This window comes from Staurois parvus, unplaced genomic scaffold, assembly GCF_062004578.1.
Source record: "Staurois parvus isolate SC_StPar_1 unplaced genomic scaffold, SC_StPar_1.0 ptg000720l, whole genome shotgun sequence".
NCBI classification, from domain to species: Eukaryota; Metazoa; Chordata; class Amphibia; order Anura; family Ranidae; genus Staurois; species Staurois parvus.
In genome coordinates this window covers 475702-497778 of record NW_028318516.1, presented here as the reverse complement: position 1 = coordinate 497778, position 22077 = coordinate 475702, and the positions used below count along the sequence as shown (strand labels likewise).

The 22077-nt window shown below is 48.5% G+C and overlaps 1 pseudogene; it reads right to left on the bottom strand.

Moving 5' to 3' along the window:
* Positions 1–4172: 4172 nt before the first annotated feature.
* The window catches only part of LOC149445460 (uncharacterized), a 77439-nt pseudogene continuing 59534 nt past the window's right edge, over positions 4173–22077 (bottom strand).

The window sequence follows — 22077 nt, the reverse complement described above, 5'->3', positions numbered from 1 at the left end:
TCACATAGCACACTAATAATATGTTGGGGGGTGTGATCTCCGGTATTTGTATGACACCGCCCCTCACATAGCACACTAATAATATGTTGGGGGTGTGATCTCCGGTATTTGTATGACACCGCCCCTCACATAGTACACTAATAATATGTTGGGGGGTGATCTCCGGTATTTGTATGACACCGCCCCTCACATAGTACACTAATAATATGTTGGGGGGTGTGATCTCCGGTATTTGTATGACACCGCCCCTCACATAGCACACTAATAATATGTTGGGGGGTGTGATCTCCGGTATTTGTATGACACCGCCACTCACATAGCACACTAATAATATGTTGGGGGGGTGTGATCTCCGGTATTTGTATGACACCGCCCCTCACATAGTACACTAATAATATGTTGGGGGGGTGTGATCTCCGGTATTTGTATGACACCGCCCCTCACATAGCACACTAATAATATGTTGGGGGGTGTGATCTCCGGTATTTGTATGACACCGCCCCTCACATAGTAGACTAATAATATGTTGGGGGAGGTGTGATCTCCGGTATTTGTATGACACCGCCCCTCACATAGCACACTAATAATATGTTGGTGGGGGTGTGATCTCCGGTATTTGTATGACACCGCCCCTCACATAGTACACTAATGATATGTTGGGGGGGTGATCTCCGGTATTTGTATGACACCGCCCCTCACATAGTACACTAATAATATGTTGGGGGAGGTGTGATCTCCGGTATTTGTATGACACCGCCCCTCACATTACACTAATAATATGTTGGGGGTGTGATCTCCGGTATTTGTATGACACCGCCCCTCACATAGTACACTAATAATATGTTGGGGGGGTGTGATCTCCGGTATTTGTATGACACCGCCCCTCACATAGCACACTAATAATATGTTGGGGGGGGTGTGATCTCCGGTATTTGTATGACACCGCCCCTCACATAGTACACTAATAATATGTTGGGGGGCGTGATCTCCGGTATTTGTATGACACCGCCCCTCACATAGCACACTAATAATATGTTGGGGGGTGATCTCCGGTATTTGTATGACACCCCCCCTCACATAGCACACTAATAATATGTTGGGGGGTGATCTCCGGTATTTGTATAACACCGCCCCTCACATAGTACACTAATAATATGTTGGGGGGTGTGATCTCTGGTATTTGTATGACACCGCCCCTCACATAGCACACTAATAATATGTTAGGGGGGTGTGATCTCCGGTATTTGTATGACACCCCCCCTCACATAGTACACTAATAATATGTTGGGGGGGTGTGATCTCCGGTATTTGTATGACACCGCCCCTCACATAGTACACTAATAATATGTTGGGGTGTGATCTCCGGTATTTGTATGACACCCCCCCTCACATAGTACACTAATAATATGTTGGGGGGTGTGATCTCCGGTATTTGTATGACACCGCCCCTCACATAGCACACTAATAATATGTTGGGGGGTGTGATCTCCGGTATTTGTATGACACCGCCCCTCACATAGTACACTAATAATATGTTGGGGGTGTGATCTCCGGTATTTGTATGACACCGCCCCTCACATAGCACACTAATAATATGTTGGGGGGGTGTGATCTCCGGTATTTGTATGACACCGCCCCTCACATAGCACACTAATAATATGTTGGGGGGTGTGATCTCCGGTATTTGTATGACACCGCCCCTCACATAGCACACTAATAATATGTTGGGGGGTGATCTCCGGTATTTGTATGACACCGCCCCTCACATAGTACACTAATAATATGTTGGGGGGGTGTGATCTCCGGTATTTGTATGACACCGCCCCTCACATAGCACACTAATAATATGTTGGGGGGGGTGTGATCTCCGGTATTTGTATGACACCGCCCCTCACATAGTACACTAATAATATGTTGGGGGGCGTGATCTCCGGTATTTGTATGACACCGCCCCTCACATAGCACACTAATAATATGTTGGGGGGTGATCTCCGGTATTTGTATGACACCCCCCCTCACATAGCACACTAATAATATGTTGGGGGGTGATCTCCGGTATTTGTATGACACCGCCCCTCACATAGTACACTAATAATATGTTGGGGGGCGTGATCTCCGGTATTTGTATGACACCGCCCCTCACATAGCACACTAATAATATGTTGGGGGGTGATCTCCGGTATTTGTATGACACCCCCCCTCACATAGCACACTAATAATATGTTGGGGGGTGTGATCTCTGGTATTTGTATGACACCGCCCCTCACATAGCACACTAATAATATGTTAGGGGGGTGTGATCTCCGGTATTTGTATGACACCCCCCCTCACATAGTACACTAATAATATGTTGGGGGGGTGTGATCTCCGGTATTTGTATGACACCCCCCCTCACATAGCACACTAATAATATGTTGGGGGGTGTGATCTCCGGTATTTGTATGACACCGCCCCTCACATAGCACGCTAATAATATGTTGGGGGGTGTGATCTCCGGTATTTGTATGACACCGCCCCTCACATAGCACACTAATAATATGTTGGGAGGTGTGATCTCCGGTATTTGTATGACACCGCCCCTCACATAGCACACTAATAATATGTTGGGGGTGTGATCTCCGGTATTTGTATGACACCGCCCCTCACATAGTACACTAATAATATGTTGGGGGTGTGATCTCCGGTATTTGTATGACACCGCCCCCCACATAGTACACTAATAATATGTTGGGGGGTGTGATCTCCGGTATTTGTATGACACCGCCCCTCACATAGCACACTAATAATATGTTGGAGGTGTGATCTCCGGTATTTGTATGACACCGCCCCTCACATAGCACACTAATAATATGTTGGGGGGGGGTGATCTCCGGTATTTGTATGAGAAGATCAACATGTGACATGGCTGAATGAATGCTGGTCATATTAGTTCATCTATTCTCTAAGTGGGGCGGTATCTATTGGGCCAATCCCTTTTACAAACCACACATAATATCGCCCTTCAAAGTGAAAACAGAAACGATTTGCACAAAATCAAAGAGTAGAAATATTTTCCGGTGGATCCCCTCTACCCAGACCCCATATGTAGACATAGAGCAACAAGCTGTGTTCTCTCTCGTGCCGCACTCCTCCAACCACCCAAACCCACACAGAAGCCAAGGGAAATAATGAGAGGAAAGTTCCCCCCTAGTTTGGGGCGGAGTTCTCCTTCCCTCCTGTTGGGGGATGGGAGAAGGATGGACTGAAGACAGAGAGACGCTTCGGGGTCACCACTGTTCTGTAGAGCCTTGAAATGAAGGACATCAACTTCAGAAGTTCTTGTTGTCTGTGTAAAGTTCCCCGATAACGAGATCTGGGCTCTCCCGGCTTCTAGCTCTGTAACCCGCTATATCAATATCAGGAAACGCAACTCCGACACCCAAGAAGGGCTGAAGTTGTGTCCTTCATTTCCAGGATCTACTGACCACTCTGCACCCCGACATTTACTGCACTTCATCCATGTCTTTGGGGGCCTCTCATCTCCTTATCAACTGTTTCTTCCATGATGAAGATCAGCCATGGAGTATATCTGAGGTGTATATCAGGGTGTCAGAAGGGGACAGGAAGGAGCCCCTCTAAGTGTAGACTCACTAATAAATATATTGGTATACAAGGTCAGCAACAAACAGTAAACAGGCTCATCAGTAAAACATCCCCGGGAAGAGGTCCAAGCTCCTTGAGCACACATGACTGTTACAGACATTGCACATGCTCAGAAACATGTTGCGTTCTTCCCAGGCAACATCATCACGCCAGCACTGCGGTCCACACTGCGTTCCAGCCCTGATTTCCAGCTGTGGGATGTCTGCTGGCCAGCTTCCTCCCCCATAGACAGCGGCACACACCGATCACGCTGGAGTCCTTCTTCCCGGTGATGTGTTACTGATGAGCATGCTTACTCTGACTTTATGGGAGGGGCCTGCCTTGTATACCAAGAAATGTATTAGGGGGGCTACACTTAGAGGGGCTTTTTCCTGCCCCGCTTGTCTTCTTTACATGACAGCTAGTGTCTGCTCCAAAGACAAGCTTGTCCTCCCTGGATGGACTTTCAAAGACGGACATTTCCCGCACTTAAGACACTGATACACCTTGAGGGTTATGTGGGACCCCTGATGTACAGGAAGATAGGACTTCAGTGAGGAACATTTCCCTCACTCAGGACAGGAATATGGCTTCTCCCCCGTGTGCAATCTCTGATGCCTGGAAAGATCAGACTCCTGTGAAAAACATTTCCCACACATAGGACAGGAATACGGCTTCTTCGCTGTGTGGCATCTCTGATGTTTGTAAAGACCAGACTTGTCTGAAAAACATTTCCCGCACTCAGGACAAGAATAAGGCTTCTCACCTGTATGAAATCGCTGATGTGCATAAAGATTGGACTTCTGTGAAAAACATTTCCCGCACTCAGAACAGGAATACGGCTTCTCCCCCGTGTGAGATCTCTGATGGATGTAAAGAATAGACTTCCTTGAAAAACATTTCCCACACTCAGGACATGAAAATGGCTTCTCCCCAGTGTGAGATCTCTGATGTGTGTAAAGATTGGATGTCTTGGAAAAACATTTACCACACTCAGGACAGGAATACTTTTTCTCCCCCATGTGAGACTCCTGATGTTTGTAAAGACTGAACATCTCTGAAAAACATTTCCCACACTCAGGACAGGAATATGTCTTCTCCTCCATGTGAGATCTCTGATGCCTGTAAAGATTGGACTTCAGTGAGAAACATTTCCCACACTCAGGACAGGAATATGGCTTCTCCCCAGTGTGAGATCTCTGATGTGCGTAAAGACTGGATTTGTCTGAAAAACATTTTCCACACTCAGGACAGGAATATGGCTTTTCCCCTGTGTGAGATCTCTGATGTGTGTAAAGATTGGTCTTCTGTGAAAAACATTTCCCGCACTCAGGACAGGAATATGGTTTCTCACCTGTGTGGAGCCTCTGATGTATTTGAAGATTGGACTTTCGTGAAAAACATTTCCCGCACTCAGAACAGGAATACGGCTTCTGTCCCGTGTGAGATCTTTTATGAACCTTAAAATTGGATTTAGATTGGAAACCCTTCCCACACTCAGTACAGGAGAAGTTCTTCCCTGTTGGAAGGCCGGCCCGGTCCCGCACAGTCTGAGGTTCCTCAGGATACGAGGAATCCGATGGTCCATCTACACTGGGTGGTGCCGGATGGACATTGGAGGGAGCCGGGTTTTCTCCTGGACTATACTGTGTGATGTCCTCATCTTCTACTTTCCAGTCTGGAGACAAAGTGAGACAATCCTCGGAGGTTTTCCTCATCTCCCGGCCATGGACTAAAATACAAAGACAAAGAGGATTACTAGACAGGAGCTGATTGGTTCCCCCAAACCAGGACTCCGCCCACATCAGGCAGCTTGGTCTCTGAGGAGCTTAGAATTCCACCCTCAAGGGAACTAGGAAATGGCTCGTCTGATCTCCTACCAGGTCATTTCTTTATTCATGGACCTTAGTCAGAGAGTGAGGAAACAACCAGAACTGTATAGGAGGGACAGTGATGAGGGGATTATAGGACGAGGGTCCCCACCCCCTCTATCACTCATCGCCATCTTCCCAACACAAGAAGTACTGCACTTCCTTATTTAGTCCATGATTTAGTCATGAAGAACAGCGGGGCTGAGCCCCACCAGAGGTCAGAGAGTGAGGATGGGGGGAGAACAACCAAGATGAAGACTGGACTGATCCTGAAGACCACCATCATTGGGGTATTGACTCCTCCCTCATTATCACTTTCTGTTTAAGGGTCCAAAGTTGGAGGATGTTATCACATTATTATCACCATGTAAAAGTCTGTGCTCCAATCACATCATCCGATATAAAATGTCCAGCTGGGAGGAAATGGGTGAAACAAAAGAGAATCCATATTATGTGTATATATAGCAGTGGGGGGAGAGCAGAAGTCAGCAGTATGGAATGTACAACATGGAGTATATAGTGCAGGGGTCAGGAGGATGTAATGTACAACATAGAGTATATAGTGCAGGGGTCAGGACTGTGGAATGTACAACATAGAGTATATAGTACAGGGGTCAGGACTGTGGAATGTACAACATAGAGTATATAGTACAGGGGTCAGGAGTATGTAATGTACAACATAGAGTATATAGTACAGGGGTCAGGAGGATGTAATGTACAACATAGAGTATATAGTGCAGGGGTCAGGAGTATGTAATGTACAACATAGAGTATATAGTACAGGGGTCAGGAGCATGTAATGTACAACATAGAGTATATAGTGAAGGGGTCAGGAGGATGTAATGTACAACATAGAGTATATAGTGAAGGGGTCAGGAGGATGTAATGTACAACATAGAGTATATAGTACAGGGGTCAGGAGCATGTAATGTACAACAGAGTATATAGTGCAGGGGTCAGGAGTATGGAATGTACAACAGAGAGTATATATTGCAGGGGTCAGCAGTATGTAATGTACAACATAAAGTATATAGTGCAGGGGTCAGGAGTATGTAATGTACAGCATAGAGTATATAGTGCAGGGGTCAGGAGGATGTAATGTACAACATAGAGTATATAGTGCAGGGGTCAGGAGTATGGAATGTACAACATAGTATATAGTGCAGGGGTCAGGAGTATGTAATGTACAACATAGAGTATATAGTGCAGGGGTCAGGAGTATGTAATGTACAACATAGAGTATATAGTGCAGGGGTCAGGAGTATGGAATGTACAACATAGTATATAGTGCAGGGGTCAGGAGTATGTAATGTACAACATAGAGTATATAGTGCAGGGGTCAGGAGTATGTAATGTACAACATAGAGTATATAGTGCAGGGGTCAGGAGTATGTAATGTACAACATACAGTATATAGTGCAGGGGTCAGGAGTATGTAATGTACAACATAGAGTATATAGTGCAGGGGTCAGGAGTATGTAATGTACAACATAGAGTATATAGTGCAGGGGTCAGGACTCATAATATTATTATTCATCAATCAGTAGAAGCTTAAATGTTTACTGTAGACAAGTTGCAGAGATCCCACACCGCTGCCTCCCATCTCCTGAGACTGCACTCAGTGACTTGGGTCTGAGACACTACAGACATATCCCTCCACCCGGCACAGCCAGCAGATAACAGAGAAGGTCCCCTGGAAGAGTCAGGCACAAGGCAGGAGACCCCAGTCACATGTCCTGGGTGCCTACATTATGCAATGCTTAGAGTAAAAATGAACATTTTGCTGCCAGCTGAACCCCAGAACCTCCATAAATCCAGTCTAGATACATAAATTGTGTCTGCAGCACAGAGAAGGAAGATTATCCGAGAGAAATCCAGGAATACAGGACGGGGAACACAGCTCAGGAAAGTGACCAGGGGATTACAGGCTGATATCACCCAGTTCCCGCCCTACTCTGGACCAATCAGTGAGCAGTATGGGTGGAGGAATGGATTTAGTGTTCATGACCCACCTGTGCTGATCTCTGTAGGAGTGTCCTCCTCTATAAATGTCCCCGTTATTCCATCCTCCTCCATAGACTGCTGATCATCCCTCACATACGCCTCTTCTTCTTCTGCTTTCACCTCAAATTCTATATCGATTGGATCTCCACTCTAAGTCAAGGAAATGAGAGAAAATATCACATTAAAAAATTCACACATCCCCCCTACAAGTCCGTGTTCTAGATGCTCCATCCCACCAACCTTGTAATAGTGAGGGATGGTGTGACCTTCCTGTGTGGAATCCCGGGAATACAGAGGACGGGGACATCTCTCTGGTGGGTTCCTGGTATTAGGTGGCTCCATCATATCTTTGTGTCCTTCTGAAAACTCCTCCATCACTCCATACTCCTCATCCTCCTCTTTATACTCTTCTTTAACATCAATATTATCATCCCCGAGGATTCCACTCTGAAAGATATAATAAAACATTCATTGTAACAAACATGCTGTGTATAAATCACACCTACCAATAATTGTCATCATCTACCTGATGATGGTGAGGGATGGTGTGACCTTCCTGTGTGGAATCCCGGGAATACAGAGGACGGGGACATCTCTCTGGTGGGTTCCCATGACTGGATCCATCTGTAGGAAACACACACACTGACTGAATCCATTGTTTCTATGTGTTTATCAGATGATGGGGGATCTAGGTGGATCCTCCGTACTGCTCTCTCCTTTACAATAAAGTCTCCTCTTACCCGGTGATGTGAGGGGCGGCTGATTGTCCATCATGACGTCCTTGTAGAGATCCTTGTGTCCTTCTAAATACTCCCACTCCTCCATGGAGAAATAGACAGTGACACCCTGACACCTTATAGGAACCTGACACACACAATGATACAGTCACCATCCAGACACATCCCTTGTCTGTTACTGGATAATGTCCCAGAATTCCCGGCACCGCTCACCTCTCCTGTCAGCAGCTCAGTGATCTCTCTGGTGACTTCTAGAATCTTCTGCATGTTGTGTCTCCCAGGGTTTAGGGAGTCACATGGAGGCACTGTGATGGTCATATGATCACCTGACTTCAGAGGAGGAAATCTCTGTATTGGGGAACCAATAGGAATATCATGTTAGACTCCCAGAATCCTCCTCACCTCTCCGGTCAGGTCTGTCTTTTATTAATAGACATGAGAGTGATGTCATGTGACCTCCCAGAATCCTCCTCACCTCTCCGGTCAGGTCTGTGTTTTATTAATAGAGATCAGAGTGATGTCATGTGACCTCCCAGAATCCTCCTCACCTCTCCGGTCAGTCTGTGTTTTATTAATAGAGATGGGAGTGATGTCATGTGACCTCCCAGAATCCTCCTCACCCCTCCGGTCAGTCTGTGTTTTATTAATAGAGATGGGAGTGATGTCATGTGACCTCCCAGAATCCTCCTCACCTCTCCGGTCAGCAGGTAGATGATCTCCAGGGTGAGGTTTAGTATCTTCTCAGTCATGTGACTCTGGTCCTCCTCCATCCTCATTGGTGCCATCATGTGATCTATACAGGTCTCCTTGTAGACGGATAACTTTGGGAAATGAAAGTAAGAATTACACTCACCGGCCACTTTATTAGGTCCACCTTGCTAGTGCCCAGAAAATCTCCCCCACACCATGACACCACCAGCCTGAACCATTGATACAAGGCAGGATGGATCCATGCTTTCATGTTGTCTATGCCAAATCCTGACCTTACCATCTGAATGTCACAGCAACCAGTCTGCCCATTCTCCTCTGACATCAGCAAGGCATTTTCCTCCACACAACAGCCGCTCACTGGGATATTATCCCTTTTTTCGGACCATTCACTGGAAACCCTAGAGATGATTGTGGGTGAAAATGCCAGTAGATCAGCAGTTTTTGAAATACGCAGACCAGCCTGCCTGGCACCAACAACCACACCACATTCAAAGTCACTTAAGTCCCCTTTCTTCCCCATTCTGATACTCAGGTTGAACTTCAGCAAGTTGTCTTCACCACGTCTAGATGCCTAAATGCATTGAGTAGCTGCCATGTGATTGGCTGATTAGCAATTTGTATTACCCAGCAATTGAACAGGTGGATTGAATAGGGTGGCCAGTGAGTGTATTTGGATGGTATTGGTCACACAATAATAGGATGTGGATGTGAGGGGGGAATAGGAGGGTTGCTGGACATCTAACCACCTCAATACCGGACACTTCCACCCCCTTCCTGACCAGAACACTTTTCAGATGTCAGTGCTGTCGCAGTTTGGATGACAATTGTGCGGTCATATACAGTACTATTCTAGGCTCTGCCTAGTCTGTGCAAAAATTGTGTCCCATCCCAACGTGTCCAACTGCAAGAAAATCCATCCAAATTCAATATAAATCCCTCATAAATACTGAATAGAAAAATAAAATCATCAATATTAATAGTTCTTTTATATCAGTTGATGTGCTTGTGCCTCTCCAATCACACTGCGCCAACCAACCGTGCGGAATAAAGTGCCTTGTGCCTCTCCAATCACACTGCGCCAACCGACCGTGCGGAATAATGTGCCTTGTGCCTCTCCAATCACACTGCGCCAACCGACCGTGCGGAATAAAGTGCCTTGTGCTCCTCCAATCACACTGCGCCAACCAACCGTGCGGAATAAAGTGCCTTGTGCTTCTCCTTTCATCAAAGTGCAGATCTTGTGCTTCCCTCCAGTGCCCCCCCTCCAGTGTAACCCCTCCGGTACTCCCCCTCAGTGCTACCCCTCCAGTGCCCCCCCTCCAGTGTAACCCCTCCGGTACTCCCCCTCAGTGCTACCCCTCCAGTGCTCCCCCTCCAGTACTACCCCTCCAGTGCTCCCCCTCCAGTGCTCCCCTTTCAGTGCCCCCCTCCAGTGCTCCCCCTCAGTGCTCCCCCTCCAGTGCTCACCCTCCAGTGCTCACCCTTCAGTGCTCCCTTCCTCCACCACAGGATGTGGACTCTTGCACTGGAATAAGAGTCCTATGTGCTGTGTCATGGTCCTGGTTAGTCTGGAGCTTGTAGTCCTCCTGGATGATTGTGTACAATTCCCCCCCCCCAATATATCATACAACTGATGGTTTATCTCATGATGTATGCAGGGAGGAGATAACAACAATCACCCACATGGTGTCATTCCATTTATTACAAACTTCCTTTACAGCAAACCATATACCTCACATTTGTATATAATATACAAGCAAAATGTCCGACCGAAAGTGTCCCATCCACATGAGTCTCACCATTCGGGAATTACATCACCGCAGCTGTCACTGACGCATTTCCCCTCCTCTAGGGGGCTGTAAGAGGATTGGCTACTGGTGGTAGATGGTCCTATTTATACTGTGTGTCTCCATATCTCCGAGACCACTTCCCCTTCCTGTCCTAACCCGGTGTCACCTCCGTGTCCTCCCGTGGCCTTGCGTGGTCATGCAACACTGAACCCAAATGACATTTGTATCATTTTTTAGACAGATAGAGCTTTCTTTTGGTGGTACAGCATTAATTCACCACTGGGGGGGGGGGTCATTTATTGCTAAACAAATGAAAAAAGACTAAAAATTTTGAAGAAAAAAAATTTTTTCTTTGTTTGTTATAAAATTTAGCAAAAAAGCTATTTTTCTCCTTCACTGATGGGCACTGAAAAAGCTGCAATGATGAACAGGCACTGATGGGCACTGATATGCTGCACTAATGGGCACTGATATGCTACACTGATGGGGCTGCACTGGTGGGCACTAATAATCAGTAAATGTCCCCTGTCACAGGAAAGCTGGGAATTGTTTTTCCTTTCCTTTCCTCAGACAGTGACAGCGCTGAAGACAGGAAATCCCAATAACCGGCTTTGGTTAACATGTGATCAGCTGTGATTGGATACAGCTGATCACATGGTAAAGAGACAACATCATTGGATCTTTTCCCTGATCAGGGATGTGTTGAGCTCCCCACCAATCACCATGCTGCGTCCCCCTCCACCTGCACAGCAAGAGTGGGAGGACATCATACAACGTCCTTCCAGAAGGAGAGAGGTCCTGTCCGCCGTCATTGTACAATAGGCCGGGTGGGAACCAGTTCAGGACTTCTGTCCTCCTGGAAACACATTTAGTTTGGAGTGTTTAGTGTTTGATGCATATTTGAGGTCCCGGGACCCTCTTGTCCATCCAGATCAGAAATCCCCTTTTCTCTGTTGGGTTTGTTTGGTCTCTGAACTGGTTTTGATGAGTTTTAGATCTGCAGACAAGGAATGATAAATCTGATCCTTCCTATGACTTGTTTGCTCTGAGGCAGTGCTGTGAGGTCAATGTCGGCTCATCATGAGGTCCAGGAAGGGGAACTTGATAACTATTGACTAGAGTTGCCTGATAATCAGGATAATTGGCAGAACTCCGGCTGCAAGGCTCCAATCTCCAGCAGCCTGTTGACTGACAGGAGTGATGTCACTGTCACTCTCTGCAGTAAGAGAAGGGATTGGATGGGATAGCAGGAGGATGGTGCTGGTGGGGTAGAGAGCTGTGGGGGAGGAGTCTGTTCTCTTCCCTCCAATGACAGCCCAGTGTGCGTAGGAGGACAGTAGGGGGTTTCTCTTGGTTGCCAAGTATTGTCTGGAATCTAGGACATTGTACAGGGTGGCGGTGGGTTCCTGGGGCTCTGAATTCCAGCACCGGGCACTGCCAGAGCCTGCGTTATGGGAGGTATTGGAGTGTCTCTGAACGATGTTCAGCACTGACCCCTGACTACCTTTTAGGCAATGCTGCAGAAACAGACATCCTCTAAGAAAAGTGCCCACCAAGGGCCCAGAGTCCTTCAACTACTCTTCATCCTTAAGGCCCCAAGCTCCACTACCCTTCCGGGGCCCCAAAGTTCCTTATCTGTAGTACCCCCTGAGAGACCCCTCAGCTCCTCTACTTCCCTCAGACTCCTCAGTATTTTCCTCCCTCTGACACCAATGATGGAACATATTCTTCATGGCCGGCTGGGGAATGTTTTCTTCCTCCTCACCAGCAATGTAAGGGTCTCTATGCTCCATACTCCTGACCCCGGCACTCCATCATTGTGTTGGCTGCATAGTGTAATGATTGCCCATTGGCTGCCTGTGTAGTGTCATCATTGCCCTTTGTAGGCCATGTATGGTCAGGATGGTCCTTGTCTTGTCTATTTATTGTCAGTGCTGTTTGTTTAGAGGACCATATTACTAGAATTTATCTCCACAATGAGGAGAATGTTCCGGCCCCGGAAGTGGGGGAATGTTCTGCCCCTGAAGGGGTTCATCTGGGTTCCCACACTATATATGTGTGTATCATCATCTGCTGGAGATAAAAGACGTCACAGTGACTATGGAGGAAGAGGACAGACATGACTATGGAGGAAGAGGACGGACGTGACCATGGAGGAAGAGGACGGACGTGACCATGGAGGAAGAGGACGGACGTGACCATGGAGGAAGAGGACGGACGTGACCATGGAGGAAGAGGACGGACGTGACTATGGAGGAAGAGGACGGACGTGACTATGGAGGAAGAGGGCGGACGTGACTATGGAGGAAGAGGGCGGACGTGACCGTGGAGGAAGAAGACAGACATGACTATGGAGGAAGAGGACAGACGTGACTATGGAGGAAGAGGACGGACGTGACTATGGAGGAAGAGGACGGACGTGACTATGGAGGAAGAGGACGGACGTGACTATGGAGGAAGAGGACGGACGTGACTATGGAGGAAGAGGGCGAACGTGACTATGGAGGAAGAGGGCGAACGTGACTATGGAGGAAGAGGACGGACGTGACTATGGAGGAAGAGGACGGACGTGACTATGGAGGAAGAGGACAGACGTGACTATGGAGGAAGAGGACGGACGTGACTATGGAGGAAGAGGGCGAACGTGACTATGGAGGAAGAGGACGGACGTGACTATGGAGGAAGAGGACGGACGTGACTATGGAGGAAGAGGACGGACGTGACTATGGAGGAAGAGGACGGACGTGACTATGGAGGAAGAGGACGGACGTGACTATGGAGGAAGAGGACGGACGTGACTATGGAGGAAGAGGACGGACGTGACTATGGAGGAAGAGGACGGACGTGACTATGGAGGAAGAGGACGGACGTGACTATGGAGGAAGAGGACGGACGTGACTATGGAGGGAGAGGAAGGACGTGACTATGGAGGGAGAGGACGGACGTGACTATGGAGGGAGAGGACGGACGTGACTATGGAGGGAGAGGACGGACGTGACTATGGAGGGAGAGGACGGACGTGACTATGGAGGGAGAGGACGGACGTGACTATGGAGGGAGAGGACGGACGTGACTATGGAGGGAGAGGACGGACATGACTATGGAGGGAGAGGACGGACGTGACTATGGAGGGAGAGGATGGACATGACGGGGGTTACTGGGTGTAATTAGAGAATAGCATTTTATTACCTTCTCCTCTGAGCTACCCACTATCATCCTTGGAGATTTCAACATCCCTGTCAACATTGACAACCCGGACACATCCCATCTCCTCCACTTAACCTCCTCCTTTGCACTTGCACAGTGCATACAATCCACCACCCACTCCAATGTAAGTATCCTGGACCTTGTCTTCTCCAACCGCTGCGCTCCCCACAACCTCACTAACTCCCCCTTCCCTCTCTCTGACCACAACCTGATCACCTTCTCTGTCTCCTCGTCCTCCAACACCTACCCCTCCAAATGTCACACTACTACCAGCCGAAACCTCCGCAACCTTAACCCTGCCCCCCTCCACTCTGCAGCTGATCAACTCTACGACCGCATCCTCCCCCTGTCCTGTCCCGACTTGGCTATGACTGCCTACAACAACGCGCTGTCAACAGCCCTTGACTCACTAGCGCCTTTAACCACACGCAACATCAGACCTCGACCGCTCCAGCCTTGCCAGACTGATCACACCAAAACCCTCAAACGACACAGTCCTGCCCTGGAGTGACTATGGCGCAAAACCAAATCCCAACAAGCCTTCACCCACTACAAATCTGCCTTCCACACCTACACCTCCTCCCTCCACGCAGCCAAACAAGCCTACTTCCTGACCCTCATCAAGGCCCTCTCCTCCAATCCTCGCCGACTCTTCTCCACCTTCAACTCTCTACTCTCGCCACCCCCACCTCCACCCAGCACCTCACTCACTGCCCTTGAGATTGCCAATCACTTCAAAAACAAGATTGACACAATTCTCAAGGACATTGCCGCAACTCACACGCCCTCTCAACCCGTCCCCCTCACACAGCTACCCCCTCATCCCCCCTCCCCCTCGACATAATCCGCAGGGACTTCGTCGCTGCTCAAACTCCCTCCAACCCCGTTCTCCCTCACTCAGCTACCCCCTCATCACCCCTCTCCCACGGCCCCACCACTGCTCTGACCTCCTCTTCCACCCCATCCTACATTCCTCATACTGAAGCTCCCCCAACACTCCACACCTTTGACCTTACTACCATCGAGGAAGTCTCCAAGATCTTCTCTGATGCCCGCCTCACCACCTGCCCCCTCGACCCTATCCCCTCACAACTCCTACAACCTCTCTCCCCCTCCATCGTACGCTCCCTCACCCACATCTTCAATCTCTCCCTCTCCTCCGGCACTTTCCCCTCCCCTCTGAAACATGCACACATCACCCCCATACTTAAAAAGCCCTCCCTGGACCCCAATGACCCGAACAACCTCAGACCCATCTCCCTGCTCCCATTCACATCTAAACTCCTCGAGCGCCTCGTCTACACCCGCCTAAGCTCTCACCTCAACGACAACAACCTCCTCGATCCCCTACAGTCCGGCTTCCATCCCCTACACTCCACCGAAACTTCCCTACACTCCACCGAAACCACCCTACACTCCACCGAAACCGCCCTACACTCCACCGAAACTGCCCTACACTCCACCGAAACCGCCCTACACTCCACCGAAACTGCCCTACTCAAACTCTCTAACGACCTGCTAACCGCCAAAGCTAATGGCCACTATTCAGTGCTCCTACTCCTTCACCTCTCTGCGGCCTTCGACACAGTTGACCACCCCCTCCTCCTCAAAAAACTCCACTCCCTCGGCCTCAGAGATTCTGCTCTCTCCTGGCTCTCATCCTACCTGTCACAACGCTCCTTCAGCGTTACCTATAATGCTACCACCTCCCCCTCACTCCCCCTCTCTGTTGGGGTCCCTCAAGGCTCTGTCCTCGGGCCCCTTCTCTTCTCCATCTACACCTCCTCCCTTGGCCAACTCATACACTCTCACGGCTTCAACTACCACCTCTACCGCCGACGACACACAAATCTATCTCTCAACCCCCCACCTCACCCCCTCGGTCTCCGCCCGAATCACACACCTACTGAGCGACATATCAGACTGGATGTCGCTCCACTTCCTTAAACTGAACCTCTCCAAAACCGAGTTTCTTGTCTTCCCCCCAGCCCGGACCCCACCCCCCATTGACTTCTCCATCACATCCAACAACGCCTCCATCAAACCCACCCCGCAGGCCAGAGTACTTGGTGTCATTCTGGACTCCAACCTATCCTTCCAGCCCCAAGTCCAATCTTTAACAGACTCGTGCAGACTCCACCTCTGCAACATCGCCAAAATCCGCACGTTCCTAACCCCAGAAACCACTAAACAGCTCATCCACTCCCTCATCATATCACGACTCGACTACTGCAACTCCCTCCTCACTGGCCTGCCTCGCCGCTGGCTATCCCCGCTTCAGTCCATCCTGAATATGGCTGCCAGACTCATTCACCTTTCCAACCGCTCCGTTTCCGCCACCCCCCTCTGCCAATCCCTCCACTGGCCTCCAGTATCCTCCACCCCCCTCTGCCAATCCCTCCACTGGCCTCCAGTATCCTCCACCCCCCTCTGCCAATCCCTCCACTGGCTTCCGATTGCGCAACGGATCAAATTCAAAATCCTAACACTGACGTACAAAGCCGTCCACCATACTGCCCCGAACTACATCACTGACCTAATATCCAAGTACCACCCAACACGCACACTCCGCTCCTCACAAGACCTCCTTCTCTCTAGTTCCCTGGTCTCCTCCTCCCATGCCCGCCTCCAGGACTTCTCCAGGGTGTCACCCATCCTCTGGAACTCCCTGCCCCAACCCATCAGATTATCACCTACTCTCCTCTCTTTTAGGCGCACCCTGAAAACCCACCACTTCAGGGAAGCCTACCCCACCCCCTGCTAACTTGCCGACCTCCTCCACTCTTCCTACCACTCAATCCCCCACAGCTATCTCCTCCTGTGCCACCATCCCCTCCCTCCTAGATTGTAAGCTCGAAAGAGCAGGGCCCTCGATCCCCTCATGTGTTGCATTGTATTGGTATTGTTCTGTCACATGTTCTGTCCCCCTTTGTAATGTACAGCGCTGAGCGAACTATTGGCGCTTTATAAATACTGTATAATAATAATAATTACCTCCTCTGCTGCTTCTTCCACCAATGTCTCCTCTCTACTTCCTGTCTGCACCTGACATCATTTCCTGTCTGCACCTGACATCACTTCCTCTCTGTCCCTGACATCACTTCCTGTCTGTCTTCCATAGAGACTTCCTGTCTGGGTAGAAGTGAGATCCCCACCTTGTGGAGCTCAGAGGAACTGCAGCCCGAGAAGCGTCTGGTAGTGTGACCCCGGCCTTGTGCTGGGTGTGTATGGACTGTAGATCCTTATAGAGGGGTCACCTCCACTCCCACCAAGGGGGACAGAAATATATGACTCCTCGGGGGAGGGGTTTTGGCCCCTTTGATTTTGCAGTAACATTGATTGCAGATTTAGTCCTGTAGGACATCTGGTATATGGATACAAAGCCCCCCAGCTGGGAGTAAAGGGTGGAAATGGCTGGTGACCCCCAGATTTGGGCAATGATGTCATCACTATAAATGGATAAAACCCGCGCTATGTGTAACAACTCCAAACCTACAAAAACCTTCTAGCGGACTGCTGCTGTAACAAAGGGAAGGATTCCCTGTCATCTAGAAGAGCATTATGTGTCACAGCGCTGTCCTATTGTGTGTGCACAGAAATCATCACAAATACACTACAAATATGTGGAGACATTCAGAGATAAAGAGCTCGGGGCTCCAAATCCTATTCTCTGCACATCCACTGCTTCCACTTTACACCCACTTCATTGGTCTTATGGGGTTTATCAATAAATGAAGGAAACTGAACCGTGTGCAAATCCATCCACAACATAAAGTGCTTTGTGCTCAAGATGCTGCTCCATGCACATCCACTGCTTCCACTTTACACCCACTTCATTCATCTCATCAGATTTGCTGCTATAGGAAATCATCTCAAATCCTGTGCAAATCCATGGAGACAGACAATATTGTGTGCTCAGTATAGTGTTCTCTGCAAGTCCACCGCTTCCACTTTGCATCTACTTCAATCCACTTATTTTACTACAAAAATCCACCAATCAGTGAAAAGTTGATAAGGTGTGAAAGTGCTCCGCCCTCCAAACTGTGTCAGCTATAGTGTAGCCACGCCTTCTTCCACCTCTTGTACACGGGATGGTGAGGGCGCCCCCTAGTAGTGCTTCCTCCTCACCACACCAATAGGACTCCCAGCTTTTCAGCTCCCAGAGTCAGAAACATCCTTCACACTCTCCTCATCTCCGATGGTAAAGGAACCGGATCCTCCTCGCTCACTCCTGCAAGTCTGCTGCGGGTTCTGTCAGTCTCCCTCCTAGACTCCGCCTCCGACCGCCGTTCCAGCAGGAGCTCCGCCTCTAAATACACACTCAGGGAGGAGAGAAAAGGGAACCCGACATCGTGTGACACCTTTTATTACATGGAAATACGAAAATCAACGGGACTAATGCAATCACATTTATCCGCTGAGACATAGAAAGGGAAATGGGTGCTAATAGGCTGCGGGAGATCCGCTGAGACATAGAGAGGGAAATGGGAGCTAATAGGCTGCGGGAGATCCGCTGAGACATAGAGAGGGAAATGGGTGCTAATAGGCTGCAGGAGATCTGCTGAGACATAGAGAGGGAAATGGGTGCTAATAGGCTGCGGGAGATCCGCTGAGACATAGAGAGGGAAATGGGAGCTAATAGGCTGCGGGAGATCCGCTGAGACATAGAGAGGGAAATGGGTGCTAATAGGCTGCAGGAGATCCGCTGAGACATAGAAAGGGAAATGGGTGCTAATAGGCTGCAGGAGATCCGCTGAGACATAGAGAGGGAAATGGGTGCTAATAGGCTGCGGGAGATCCGCTGAGACGTAGAGAGGGAAATGGGTGCTAATAGGCTGCAGGAGATCCGCTGAGACGTAGAAAGGGAAATGGGAGCTAATAGGCTGCAGGGGATCTGCTGAGACATAGAGAGGGAAATGGGTGCTAATAGGCTGCAGGAGATCTGCTGGAACGTAGAAAGAGAAATGGGTGCTAATAGGCTGCAGGAGATCTGCTGAGACATAGAGAGGGAAATGGGAGCTAATAGGCTGCAGGAGATCTGCTGAGACATAGAGAGGGAAATGGGAGCTAATAGGCTGCAGGGGATCTGCTGAGACATAGAAGGGGAAATGGGTGCTAAAAGCCTGCGGGAGATCTGCTGAGACATAGAAAGGGAAATGGGAGCTAATAGGCTGCAGGGGATCTGCTGAGACATAGAGAGGGAAATGGGAGCTAATAGGCTGTGGGAGATCCGCTGAGACGTAGAGAGGGAAATGGGTGCTAATAGGCTGCAGGAGATCTGCCGAGACATAGAGAGGGAAATGGGCTTTAATAGGCTGCAGGTGATCTGCTGAGACATAGAGAGGGAAATGGGAGCTAATAGGCTGCAGGAGATCTGCTGAGACATAGAGAGGGAAATGGGAGCTAATAGGCTGCAGGAGATCTGCTGAGACAGTGAAATGTGTATGAAATGGATGGATGTGCAGACACTCCCAGAAGATGATGTCATTATGAGTGGATTGATATATATTTTTGCATTGTCCCCCCCAGAAGGATCAGGTTTGGCGGGATCGCTCTCATTAGCTATACATTTGTATTTTGTGTTCTGTGTTTGTAAGACTTTTCTATATGTAATAAGAGATGTTTGTTGAACAGTTGGTTACATAAGAGTTACATTTATTTCTTCTTCCTTTATTCAGTAATGTTTCATCTCCCGTAGTATCCCTGTAAGGTACATATTATACAGGAAGGGGGATTATGGGATGGATCTCGAGGCTGCAGTTCCTCTGAACTCCACAAGGTGGGGATCTCACTTCTACCCAGACAGGAAGTCTCTATGGAATGCAGACAGGAAGTGATGTCAGGCGCAGACAGGAAGTGATGTCAGGTACAGACAGGAAGTGATGTCAGGCACAGACAGGAAGTGATGTCAGACACAGACAGGAAGTTCCAGATGAGAGGTGAGGCGGGAAGAAGTATAGAGGAGACGTTGGTGGAAGTGGCAGCAGAGGAGGTAATAAGATGTAATTTCCTATTTACAACAAATGTATATAAATCTGAGGCTCGTTTAGGAATGTTGGGGGCATTAAAAAAATGAAAGGGGCTTTATAGCAACTCAAATGTGTAACATTGTGCTGTTTATCTCCTCCTCCCCTCCCCCGCCTGTCTCCAGCACTGCATTCCAGGACTAGCAGGGAGGGGAGAGACCTGACAGTGTAATGTGAACCGATTGGCTGCTCCTCAGGAAAGGGGAGTGTCCTGCTTATCCTTTCTCCCTTTCACTCCCAGAGACGTTTTTGCATTTTTTGCACATAAAAAAAATCATTTTATCCTGAAGATGACACAAAACCCCCAAAAATATCGATTTTCTAAAAGTAGACACTTTACAGAATAAAATAGTGGCAGTTCCAATTTTTTATGTCACAAAATATTATCACAAAGTCTAGGAAATGCCAAATTTCAATAAAAAATACACTTAAGTTAATTTCAGGGCACAAAAAAGCAATAAATGACCCATTTATGTGTAATAATATAAAAGCCGAGGTTGCAGCGAGTAAATAGATATCCAACATGTCAAACCTTAAGTTGTGTGTGCTGAAATGGTGACAACCTTTAGTCCCCGGTATTATCTATAGGGGACACATTTATAGCCCCTTCTAGGTCATCAGTATAGAGTACGGAGGAGGTCTGCTCCTAGAATTATCCTCTCATTCTGGTGTGACCGGCGATATGTAACGTGTATCACAATCAATGTTATCATGTGTAGGGGCTCCAGCGTGTGCTCTTACATTTGGGAGTGCATATATGTGGGGGAGGGGAGCCTCAAAATGTTTTAAGGGGAGGAGTTATGTACTTGGGTGTAACTTTAATTGTTTACAATTAAAAAAAAACATTTTTACTTAAGGGGACAAAGTCCTCTATGAGATGACTTTTGATGACAGGTTCTCTTTATTGAGACATCCAGGGTCTAAAAGACCCCCAATGTCTCCCCTGTACTCCATTGGATGTAATGTAGAGCACATCGCACCGCATTACATTCTTTGCCGGCCTCGATGGTCAGGAAATCTGTCATAACGTCACTTCTGGGTCAGGACAAGAAGGGAGTGAACGTGTCCGCTCTCCTCCGTCCCCTCTACCCTCCGACACCCGCTGACCCGGGCCCACAGATGGGCAAGCAGAGCCGGGGAAGCATAGTAGGTACAGGAGAGGTTCACACACACGGGGTGGCAGAGGCTGGCACCTGAAAGGAGAGCCCTGCGGCTTGCCCTCAGCAGGGATAAAGATTAAACACAATACTTGCCCGGCCCCCAGAACTACATGTCCCGGGCGTCGGGTGATGTAAAGTGACCATCCCTGCATGATGAGCCGACATTGACCTCACAGCACTGCCTCAGAGCAAACTAGTCATAGGAAGGATCAGATTTATCATTCCTTGTCTGCAGATCTAAAACTCATCAAAACCAGTTCAGAGACCAAACAAACCCAACAGAGAAAAGGGTCCCCGGACCCCAAAATTGTAGTAAACACTAAACAGTCCAAACTAAATGTCTTCCCATGGGGGGAGTAGTTCTTCAATGTCCAGCAACCCTCCTATTCCCCCCTCACATCCACATCCTATTATTGTGTGACCAATACCATCCAAATCATTCTTACTTTCATTTCCCAAAGTTATCCGTCTACAAGGAGACCTGTATAGATCACATGATGGCACCAATGAGGATGGAGGAGGACTGGAGTCACATGACTGAGAAGATACTAAACCTCACCCTGGAGATCATCTACCTGCTGACCGGAGAGGTAAGGAGGATTCTGGGAGGTCACATGACATCGCTCTTTTCTCTATTAATAAAAAACAGACCTGACCAGAGAGGTGAGGAGGATTCTGGGAGGTCACATGACATCACTCTTATCTCTATTAATAAAACACAGACCTGACCGGGGAGGTGAGGAGGATTCTGGGAGGTCACATGACATCACTCTTATCTCTATTAATAAAACACAGACCTGACCGGAGAGGTGAGGAGGATTCTGGGAGGTCACATGACATCACTCTTATCTCTATTAATAAAACACAGACCTGACCGGAGAGGTGAGGAGGATTCTGGGAGGTCACATGACATCACTCTCATCTCTATTAATAACACACAGACCTGACCG